The 12,292-nt window shown below is 40.7% G+C and overlaps 1 long non-coding RNA gene across 1 annotated transcript in view; it reads left to right on the forward strand.

Moving 5' to 3' along the window:
- The window catches only part of LOC117959681, a 23,838-nt gene extending 13,148 nt beyond the window's left edge, over nucleotides 1-10,690 (forward strand). Inside the window, exons 2-3 of the long non-coding RNA XR_004659992.1 lie at nucleotides 5,429-5,442; nucleotides 10,680-10,690. This is a non-coding gene — a long non-coding RNA (uncharacterized LOC117959681). The remainder of the gene's footprint in view (nucleotides 1-5,428; nucleotides 5,443-10,679) is intronic.
- The last annotated feature ends 1,602 nt before the right edge of the window (nucleotides 10,691-12,292 follow it).

The following is a 12,292-nucleotide window of genomic DNA, read 5'->3' on the forward strand; positions in this document are numbered from 1 at the left end:
GGGGACCACTAAGGTCTATATAAAAGAGACTTCAGATACAGTATTAGGGACCACTAAGGCTTATATAAAAGAGACTTCGGATACAGTGTTAGGGGAACACTAAGGTCTATATAAAAGAGACTTCAGATACAGTATTAGGGACCACTAAGGCTTATATAAAAGAGACTTCAGATACAGTGTTAGGGGAACACTAAGGGTTATATAAAAGCATCCAAAGAGCACCATGTCATGGGAACTTTATGTACAACAAATAGCGGGAATCTTGGGGACTGTTTTGCAGAGACACCTTAGCTCCGTCCAGCGCTTAGCTTTGCCCAAGATTATTGTGATTGGTTTAAAGAGATGCCAATAAACCAGAGCACGAGAGATTTGGGCGTTTCTTTTTTTACTTAAAGGAGAGGGAAAAAAGCCAGAAAAAAGCATGATGAGTTCTTTAATGACTTAAATTTAAAGAGATTACTAAAAAGATGCAAGGAAAATGTCAAACTTTTTGCTTTTTCTTTATAATTTGGTAATTTAATGAGAAAATGGAACTGTCTGACTGTGTTAGTCTGTCTTGGTTATTGTTTTTAACTTACATTTAATCAGTGGTGGAAGAATAATTCAGATCCTTTACGTAAAAGTACTAATACAACACTGTAAAAAAATACTCTGTTACAAGAAAACCCCTGCATTGAAATGGTTAGTAAAAGTATGGAAGTATCATCAGAAAAATGTACTTAAAGTATTCAAAGTAAAAGTACCAAATGCATAAAAATCCTCACATTTTAGAAAGTGGAAACAATGTGTGTATAATGGTCTAATCCTTTCAGTGCGACTTGTCAGCCTACATATTGCTGGCTAGTTTGATTTTTTTTAATACATGGTATTTTTAATAAACTTGGTTTTGTGTGCAAAGTAATGTAGTGGAGTTAAAAGTACTACAGTTCTTTAAAATGTAGCAGAGTAAGAGTAGATATGACATGAAAAGAAAAGACTCAAGTAAAGTACAAGTGCCTCAACATTTGTATACTAGTACAGTACTGGAGAAAATACTTTGTTACACTCCACCACTGTCTACAATGTAGTTCACATACTCAGTTTGTCTGTCCGTTACCTGTTTCCTGTGGAGTTCTGTCATCTGTTGCTGTTTTTGAGTCATTGTTTGGAGGAAGCTGGATTCTAGAAGGTGTGTGTGTGTGTGTGTGTGTGTGTGTCTGTGTATATTCGGAGGAACAACGCGTGCTGAGAGGATGTGACGGTCTGATCCTGATGTAAACTGCCCACACACCAAAATATCTCCTTGGCAACGACACAAGCCTGGAAACATGTCCTAGCAGCCAGTGACGTATGTGCGCGCGCACACACACACACACACACACACACACACACACATACACACACAAAAGTTGAATAACACACTTCTAGAGACACTATGTCTTGTGACATTTTTAAATTTCTGTGGTTTTCTAAAAAGTAAACACATCACATGTCATTAAGCCAAACTTTCAAACAAACAATTGACTTTAAAAATTGTTGCACACAGTATGCTTATGTATGATTTTAAAACTATTTCCCCCACCCCTAGTAATTATTGTGTAAAGAAGACACATTGACATGCCGTCTGCAAGAGGACTCTGCAGTTCCTCCTCTGACCCCCTGAGGGCAGCAGCACACAGTAAAACATGCGGCCAGCGCAAACTAGAACAATATTAGAGATATTCTTTACTTTGTACTTTAGGTCTTTAGGGCTCCGGAGTTTCAAGGCCAAGTCCATAAAGAAATTATTTACCAGTTTATTTGTTTATTTTATTGTTCATCAATCAAAGACAACACCTACTATCACAACCAGATGTGAAAGGGGGGAGGGGGGGGTACACATTTTGTCCCCACTGGGATAAAAGTAATTAAGCAGCGGCAGGGATGTATGCACCAGAAAGGGGAATCCCTGGATTACATACATCCAGGGTGCAAATCGCACCCAGGATGTATGTAATTGTTATATTCTTATGAAATGATAAAGACCACAGGAAGAGTAGCTCCTGTTTCAGAGAGACAGAAGCTACTGGAGAGCTTAACAAACTAAGTACCTAAAGTGACTAACAGCCAGGTAATGATGTGTGTGTGAAAGCGGATGGTTTTCAAAGGCCTCGGTGAATAGATGAGAATGGACGTGACAAGCTAAATATAAAATACTGACCAGAGAACAACGTGAGTCACAGCTGCTGAAAACACAGAGAAACGTTCTTGTGGTTGGTTCCAGAAGCCATTTTATACTGTGCCATAGAGTTTTCAGGCTCAAGAGCAGCCGATCAGTTAGTTCAATCAACTCTAATTTGCATTTCTACTTTTACACCTCGCATTCACACTGTCAGTCTTTCAGAGCAATTAACCCTTCGGTGGTTCTCCCAGGTCAAAAAAAGGACAACATTTTTTTCCAGACTTAAGTTTTAACTAACACCACTTTACTAGTTTTACACTACATTTTGGAATTCATGGTCAACAACCCTCATTCATATAGAATTATACCTAATATTTGAGGTAAAAAAGCAGAAATTATGAATTATTTTGACCAATAGTTAAGATCAGGGGAAGGTACAGATGAGTTCATTCAGGAATGAAAGTGATCAATTGTATTGTGTGTCATTTGGTTAAAAAGAAACTCATATTTCAGATGTAGACATTTTGTAAAAGGGTCAAATTTGACCCGAGGACAACAGGAGGGTCAAACCAGTGCCGTTTGAAAAGACTTCGGACCCCGTTTTGGTTTGGAATCTTTCGACTAGTGTTTCAGTCTCGACGGCAGCACCCAAGGGCGTCATCTTGGTTTGACATGTGCCTGGGACAGGGACGCATTCGGAAGGAGTGCTGGGTACAATGACGCCTTCATTTTCTTTCCTCATTTTTTAGCGCAGGTCATGATTTGAAAGACGCTGTCCTGTATCTCTGCAATAATGTAAAAGAATAAAAATGTAACCAAAAATGTGATGATGTCCGACACGTTTTAGGAGGAAGAAAGTTTTCAGTGGACATGTGAGGCACAGTGTTCTGCTTCATGTTTCCGTGTCCTGTACAATGTTGACATTGTGACATCGGGTGTAGAGACATTTTGGTGGATTCGTTGGCATCTGTCGCTCAAGAATTACATGTGTTGAGAATTTAATTGTTTTTAACTAAATTGAGCTTGAGGTTTTCAATTAAAGTGATGGGTACAAAATGACTCATAGCAAAATCTGATAGGTCCCCAGAATCAACGCCTATGCCGACCCTGACGCCAATGTTTCTCGGCCTAATTGGGTCTCATCGGTCATGACGTCTTGCCTGGATCAGTTTTGTTGAACCGTACTAGAGTTTGTTTGTCCCGCTGGTGCGGTTTGTTTGGGCAGGTTTAAATGCGGCAATTACACTCGGATGTGCACCAAAAGCGGCTGAACGGTCGACTTTCATATTCCCTCTGCAAGCAATATTACAGCGCTACAACTGACCAGAGCAACGCTGGTTGATAGTTTCAACTTTGACCTCAAAAAGCATCTTTCTTTTTTAAGAATGACTTCCGACTCTTAACTTCAAGTCTTCCAGAGTCGCGGCCAAAGCCAATTGGAAAGACAATTTTCTTTGTTTTCAGGTAGCAGAGAATTCCATAGACAGTTAAAGGAATTCACGCAGAACCGTCAAAACTCATGCCAACAGTACGTTAAGCCCGCCCACCGACTCTATACATGCTGTGATTGGCCTGACCAGAATTTGGTTTTTCCAGCTCCCAAGCCAACAGAGAGTTGCTAGACCGACCCTGGCTGCAGATTACATTTGCTGCTGCTAGGATGTGTCTAGATTGCTAGGCCAACCTAGCATAATGATGAGAACTTCCGGAGCAGGGCCACACCTCAAACAAATCACTTCTGGTATTCTTATAAATACCAAAGATCCTCAGTACTAAAGATAGGGCATTTCAAGCAGCACCAATGGTATAGACGGTACACACTTCCTGTTTCCTAAAGGGGCGTGGCCTCGTTTGAACGTATAGTGAACGTCGTGCAAATGGATGAAAACTTATTTGCCCAACTCATCATTTTCTAATGTTAAGGTTAGCTATTTACACAGCTAAAAGAAACATTTAGCGTCACAAAGATTAGTTATGGTGTTCACAATCGTTAGCTGACGTTAGCTTCTCTGTGTTGCCAGATCTCGCGAGAGTTTGGTCCTAAGACAGACCCAGGTCTCAAACTAAGTTCATTTTCTCTTGGTGTGTCTGAATAATGCCATGTTGGTGTCAGAATGTTCTGGAGATATGTGGCTTGTGAAAATTTGCTTTTTACTATTTTCTTTTGTGACTATTGGAGGAAAGCATTGCTCATAATCTGTGTTCAGGTTCACTTCTCCCATTGGAATCAACACACTCAGGACCTGCTGCCAGTCTAAGAGGCGTGGCTGTGGTGGAGCCCACGGGACACACAGACAGGAAACTACTGAGTCGGGGCGTCTCGGTTCCAAACTGTCTCTGTAAATACCCTCCCGACCCTCTCCTCTCATTCACTTGGCATTCTGCACCCCTCCTTCCCTCCCACCCTACCTCAGTTTCTCCCCTCGACGTCTAGTCAACTCTTGATTACAAGCGACTTCACGTCTCACCTACCAGCGACTTCATGCCTCACATTCCAATCATCTTTCATCATTAAATTGTTTAAACGTGTCAGATTGATGCTGTTGTCCTTGCTAGTGACAGGGGTCTGTTTATGTTAATGTGTGCACATGCATACACATTCATTTATCCTTCAATTAAGACAAGGGCCTGCAGTCATGCTAGTGGGACATGCCTGAACCAGCTTTGCATATTCCTTTTGACATTTGTAAGACGTAGTGAACCAAAAAAGCATTTCCATGAAAAAAACAAATATAACTAAAATGCAAAAAGCTTAGTTACGACGTAACACGTGTCTAAACTTGGTTAACGTATAATATTATGTGACTGTGAGTGTTTGAGAACTAAGGACTTTACCTACACTAACACGAGTAAGGAACCTACCGCACTTCCTCCAGGTTACAGTCTTTTATTTTGGTGCTGTCCCATGTCAGAAGAATAAATAACATGAATAATACATTGTTTTACAAATATGCTCACAAGATGTATGGAAGTCACTTGTTTTTCTAGTTTTTGTTCTTTTCTGATTGTCCTGTATTAAAATTAATTGTAAAAAGATATTCAGAATTAGACATAGCTCATAGAGATTTGTGCATATGGTTGTAAAACATTCTTGCGTTGTGAAGAAGGGTTTGAAATCAAGCCTAGAGTCCTTAGGGAACATTTCCTGAGGAACATCAATTCCCTCTGCTCACTTTTAAGGAAAAGTAGGCTTAATAATAATACATTGTATTTATACAGTGCTTTACATGGTAGGCTACTCAAAAGACACAGAGTAAAACCAGCATATTAAAAACAATTAATACTCAGTGTAAAAATGTGGAGTGACTAGTGGGCTAAGTAGATGTTTTTAAATCCTTACACATTCAGTCAGTCCGCTATAGTCTGTTTGGCTTTTTTTCTCTGTTTGATAACAGCCGGATTTCCCTTTTTGCATATTATACATGCATGCGTCTTCTCTATTACAATTGCGAAACCAGACCCAGCAAAATAGTGTTCTGTACAGTGGTAATTTTGTTTGCTTTTACAGGCCATTTATGATCATCGGATGAAAAATGAAAGTTTCTGGAACTATTTTTTCCAATGTGTATAAAGTTACATATGGGAACTGTAGGCACTGGCATCAGTGTGCTGGGCAGCAGGGGGCAGCAGTGAGCTGTAGAGATCAAATGGAATCTGTGGTGGTGGCTCTTGTTTGCTCTGTGATTTTCAGGACTGAAGCTCTCAGCAGCTCATTATGGAGCCTGTTCACACACTAAAGCTCTCACTCAGCCGAGCTCATTTTGGTCAAAGTGCTCAGCAGCGACTCTAAATCCCCCCCAAATTTCCCCTGCAGCACACAGTCGGTACTCGAAAAAAACCTCGACATAGCTCACCACCGAGCTACAAAGCATGAGCACTCGGACCGTTTCTGGGATCATTACTCTGTACAGCATCCGTACAACGGCAGCAACAACGAAGAAAAGACAGAAAATCCACAAGCACAACACAGATGACAATAGAGAGAGAGAGACAACAACAAAGACAAATACAATGAACGCTCCTTCAACGAAAAAGATGACATCAGCAGATGCTTAAACTAAGACTAAGACAACTAAAACACACTAAAACAAACCCCAAAACACTGACATAAGTAAACACACTGCATGTAGCTATGATGTTTTCAGCTTCCTGATGTTTTAGGATGTATTTCAATATTTAAGAATGCTATTGAATATTTTACAATTGTCAGCAAATCTAATGAAAAGATCAGAATCAACATAGTATAAGTCCACCTCCCGAACTTTCCAAAAACTGCAAAAAACACTTTTTGTTGTCGTGGAAAAAGTTATTCAAACCGGACTTAATGCAAGTGCATGATGTGGCACTATTTTCAGCTGGGCAATTATCCACATTTGGGGCTTGAATGAGTAACTTTGGCAGCTGGACAGTGTGTGTGTGTGTGTGTGTGTGTGTGTGTGTGTGGGGGGGGGGGTATTGAATCAAAATAAACTACAGTGTGTGTTCACGGTAATGAAAGAACAAGTGCTGTGCTCCTGTGTGGAATCATACAAATGGGGACCACAGCGCACCGACTCAGTCTCTCCCCAAAAAGCATTCATAGAATGTACACAGGGGCATTTACAGGATTTTTTAAGTGGGGTGGCACAGGGCCGGACCAATAATCAGTAATCACTTGGTTTTATTTTCAAGAAGTTGTGTATCCAAATACAATAAACATTTTCTATGGGCTATTAAGGCTGAAAATGTGGATAGACATCATGGAAACATTCATTGTTCATGTGACAAGGACTGGGAAGATATAGTTTTACAGAACTGTATTAAAATAAAGTGCAATCCACTTGGATTAGATTTGCCTCAGACCTCTCAAGTAAAACCTTTCTGTAGACAGTTGTCAGATAATAAGAAACGCAATAGAAATGTAAAGCAACACACAATTTATTTCTTACAGCAACAATTGCTCCACAATGAGTTCACTATGTTTCTACTTCTGAACTGGCCTCAACATTTCAACAAAGTGCACAGTTGCTGTAGAAGCAGCAAAGTGACAGTACTCTGATCCAGTGGAAATCATTTTTCTGATTGATGGCACTCTAGCCCAATGGATTGGGTGGGGGCAGTGGGGGGTGCTAGTTGTGCAAAGTGTGAAAAATGAAAAAAAAAAAAAAGGGTTGGAAATAAAAGTTCAACTGAGGTATAACTGTATAACTGAGGTATGCCAGCCAATCAAAAGCATTCTAGCTTGCAAGCTCTATCTTGGCAGCACTGCGGAGTAATGTCTGACTACACCACACATGATCAGGGAGGCTCCAAAATCAGGTTTGCAGCTGTCGCCATGGTCCCACTACACGTTCTGCGATGCCATGTTACGTCCTGCGACACTGTGCGGTGCCCGGCTACTTCCTGCCGTGCCAGGTAACGCCGCACAGTGCCCTGCTATGCCATGAACTACTACAAAGAAATACTACAAACTACTATTTTTTGTGACTGTTATTGCCCCTCTTCATTCTAACCCCAACCGGCCCGTCAGACAAAGCCTATCAAGAGCCTGGGTCAAAAAGGAAGTTTTTCCTTGCCACTGTCACACTGTTGCTTGCTTTGGAGGAAACTACTAGAACTGTTGGGTCCTTGTAAATTCTGGAGTTCGGTCTAGACCAACTATATCTGTAAAGTGTCTCGAGATAACTCTTGTTATGAATTGATACTATAAATAACATTTATTGAACATGCACCCCTGGAAAAGAGGAAAAAACAACGCTCTGGGTTGATTTCTGAAACAGAAAACGCCACCCACCCGTTCTCATTCCCAATATGTGAAATACTGACACTTGGTCAGTGGGTGTCATCGTCCAATTCCGATGCAAAAAAGAAATTTCCCCTGAAGTGTCTGTATGGAACGTACCGGGCCGAGGAGCAGCTCGAACACGCGCTGTAAGATGACGTAGTGTTAAAAACGGTAGCAAGTAGTAGGAAAGACCAAAAATCTGTGTATGGAGGTTGGTTGTGGGGGTGGAGACCGGGACCCAGGAGACCTGATCTTGTCCCGCGTGTCACTTAAACCTAACCCCACCCCCAATCTTTTCATAAAGATAACTGTCCCATTCTTGTGCCACGAGTAAGTTATAACGTGTTTAGCGCATGTAAAATGTGACGGCAAGTGTCCCGACGAAGCATGTGTAAATATAACGCTACAAACAATCAGCTCATAGAGCAAGTTCCAGAGGTCAAATACCTCGGCGTAATGCTGGACCTAATGCTCTGAAATTTGACAAACAGGTGAAAGCCAACATATACAATGAAAAAGGTTTTACAGAAACAAAAGAATGAAATTGTCACACCACTTCTATGTATTAAAAGCCAGACTTAACATAAGTTTTGGGTTTGGACCTTAAAAGAGGTACATCTGTAACAGTGTGATTATCAGGAGGGGGTTGGGTAACTTGTTCTAGAGTCCCTGGACCTTGGGACTTCTAAAACTCGCTGATTTGAAGAACGCAATGACCGGTTGTGCTTCCGCAAAGTTAAAATTTCAGACAAAACTCTGGGGCCAGACCATTTAGAGCCTTAAAAACAAACTAAAAAATTTAAAATCTCTACCGGGAGCCAATGCAGGGTGTAAAGAACTGGAGTGATACGTGCACGTCTAGATGTATTTGTTTAATAGCGAGCAGCAGCATTTCGTCGAAGTTGGAGACGTGACATGGACGTCTCATTCAGACCAACATAGAGAACGTCCTTAGAGATATGAACATGTTAAGATTTGACAACTACATTGCATTTGCAAATTCTAATCTCATCTGGAAGCGCTTACATGAACAGGCACCCCAGGCTCTGTGACATGGTGCAACCATTACAGGCCAATGGATTGTCCACTAGAAACAATTGTAGGGAAGTGCAAAATATCCTTCAGAAAAACCTCCTTTGGCCAGATAGCATTCTCTATTAAGGGAGCTAAGGCATGGAATCAACTGCCCATTGAGCTGCCCATTGAGCTAAAAGATGAAGGTGTCTCGTGTGTGTTTTAATTGTGGCAATATGTAAAAGCCATTCTAGGAATGGGCATTGGAAATTAGCAATAGCTATAAATGCTGTGCTACGTCTAAGCATCTGTCCCTATTCAATTAAACATGAAATGAAAAAATTAAAGAGAAAACGCTTAAGGAAACTTTTTGTGTTGTTCACAAATGCCAGAGCATCGGACCGAGTGTTGCGATATTTGAAGTTGATGAAGTTTTGGACGTGATGGCGAAGTGTTGACGCCACATACACACAATACAGTAACGTCAGCTATGTAAATTTGCTGGAGACATGGTTAAAATGTCTCCGCTCTTAACAGTGTCTTGTGTGTATTTTTTCATAACAATTCCTCGCAAATCATCCCATAGTAAATGCAACAATATTTGTGAATCTTTACAATCATTCCCCAAAGGAACCAAGGTACTCTTTCCTTGTTGCAGGATCCAACATTCCTTATTTTTCCCGAAACCAACAGTTTTGCATTGCGAGGAACATCCGGCGGAAGACCCGGCGGTGACGGATGTTCCGGCAAATCCAGTCCGAATTAACAGTAAAACACATCACAATGACAGTGATAAAAAGCAAATAAACAGCAACAAACCATCAGGCTGAACAGATAACGACAAAGAACCTGATAGATGCACAGTTGGCACAAATGGAACCTCATAAATTTAACTTCTGACAGTAGAGTTATCAATCAGCATCTGCTGGACCTGCTCCCAGCACACAGTCAGAGGCCTTTATCACCTGCTGTCTGGCTGAGTGCTGAAACCACCTCCACATGTCACCTGCCCTTTCACAGATGCATCTTTAAAGGCCTAGAGTATAAGAGAGATTCCAGGATTTTTCAAGTTGACTGCCACCCTGCCCCCCCCCATCCATTGTCCTAGACCTGCCCCTGCCAAAGTATGTAAACAGCAGCTCACAAATAAAAGACGTGACTTGGATATTCTTTAACAATCTGCTGTTGTATTCCTGTTACACAGGAAGGACTTTGCGGTCTGTCTGGCAGCTCATTAGCATTTTTCTTTTATCAAGCAGGAAATTAATCCAACGCTCTGTCCAGATATCACATCGCTGCTGACACACTTTCATTGGTGGATTTTATTCAGTCCTTTTCTAATGAACGGGGAACACTGAAACAGAACAGAGCAGCTGTTCAGTTTCTGTTCACACAGCCAAAAAAGTCATGAATAAACCTTCAAAATTAATTTTCAAAACCAAAGTTTGGTTCCTGAGTGCTGGCAGCTGACAGGAATATGGGCTGGTGTAATTTGTTATCGTGACATAAAGTCTATATATTGGTTTTATGTGTATTATTGTGTATCCCCTCACTGCCTTCCTTTAATATAGTGATTAAAGAAATTTGCCTATGTGAAGGTTCTGTAGAGGGTCAAGGTTTCTAGCACCTTTTTAAAAGATCCTTCTGATTTTGAAGATTACACACTGAATTCTTTGTTTTCTGCCAAACCACCAACATTTCTGTCCCAATCATTTGCATTTCGTGCTGCATTTGGTCTTTTATCTACTTACTAATACACAGTAAGTATTTGTTGTTTTAGCTTTAGTTTGCCTCAAGTTACATTGCTTTGCATGTCACATAATCACATCTGTATGAAGACATTCTTAAATTTTAACCGCAAACTTGAGATTTAATCTGATGACTTTTCTTTTGCTCTCCTGCCTGTCTAGATGTGGGCTTTATGAGATGTTAAGGCAGAAATATTTAACAATTAACACCAGTTTGGGTGGGAACCAGGGCAACAGTGTTTGCACTTCAACAATTGCATCATTGGCATACATACAGACATATATACATACATGTAAAGATGCATCATCAACATTCTGACCCATGTTAACATTAATTGTAAAAAGAGTGGGTCCTAAAACAGACCCTTGGGGCACACCTTTGGTAAATTTTAAAATAACTCGATGAGAAACTGTTCATACACTTCCCACGACCTGAAAGGTAGTTTACAAACCAGCCAACAGCCTGGTCTGAGGAGCCTATCTCTGAAAGCTTCTGACATGAGATTCCATGATCCACAGTATTGGAGGGTTGGACAGATTTATGAAAAGTACAGTATTCTTTGAAATCCAAGGCATCCACAACATCATGGGGCCTTGTGGAAACATCAGACTGCATCAGTTGCTTTAAAAAAGGAACAATTGGAGTCAACTGGTGACTGAAAGACTTCTGAAAACAAACCTATGACCTTCCCATTTGCATTAGTATTGCCTTTAAAACCTTGGGTATGACCCTCAAAGTTCCATGCACCAACTGTAACTGACAGGTAAGAAGTTCAGTCTCTCACTACTCTCCTTTCTAGCATCATTAAAAAATCTAATTTTTTTCCACAGCATTTCGCTGACTCACTACAGGTCATTCAGGATTAGAGCATCAGCTCTGGTGTTGTTCCCTCCCCTGCTGTAGTGTGTGCATGCTGTTTGCTAATCTTTCTCAAATGAGCAGGCAGTAGATCTGACAGCTCTCGGTTTGCTAACTGACAGCCAATTAGCCCAGTTTCAACACGGAAATTAAACAGGCTCTATTCTTGGATTGTGAATTGACGCGCCATGTTTCACTGTCGCACTGCTTAGAAAAGCTCTCTGTTTAATTTGAACTGAAGTACAACAAGATGCAGATTTCAAATTAGAGTCTAAGTGGGGACAGGGTGAGTTTCTGCTCTAACATCCCTGAACATGAACACAGCTTTTAAAGAAAGTAGCAGGGAGAGTGATGTAGTTCTGTTTTGGACCTGTGTGCTGTCAGACATCACCATTTATTACTTCTTCAGAAGTTACTTTTTGCATTAAAACAACTCCAAAACCAACACTACAATATAGTTGATAATACTGAGAGAAATGTATCACCTCTGGAACATTACCACTATGAACTTTTAATATATATATGAGGTGAGGATTGCAAGGTAAACAATGAAACTATCCTGTTCATGTTACAGTACCCACCAGGAATGTGTGCTTGCATATTGTATGTATCTCATTGGCAACTTATACTGCATTCAGTACCTTGCAATGTGACGTTGTGAAAAAGGTTTAGGCTAGTGATTTTGCCGGACAACCCTTCGTAAATTCGAAATGAGGAACCTAACGCAAGAGAGCAGCAGGCCAGTTGATTAAACAAAAAGTGACCTT

The sequence above is a fragment of the Etheostoma cragini genome, chromosome 16, assembly GCF_013103735.1.
Source record: "Etheostoma cragini isolate CJK2018 chromosome 16, CSU_Ecrag_1.0, whole genome shotgun sequence".
Taxonomy (NCBI): Eukaryota; Metazoa; Chordata; class Actinopteri; order Perciformes; family Percidae; genus Etheostoma; species Etheostoma cragini.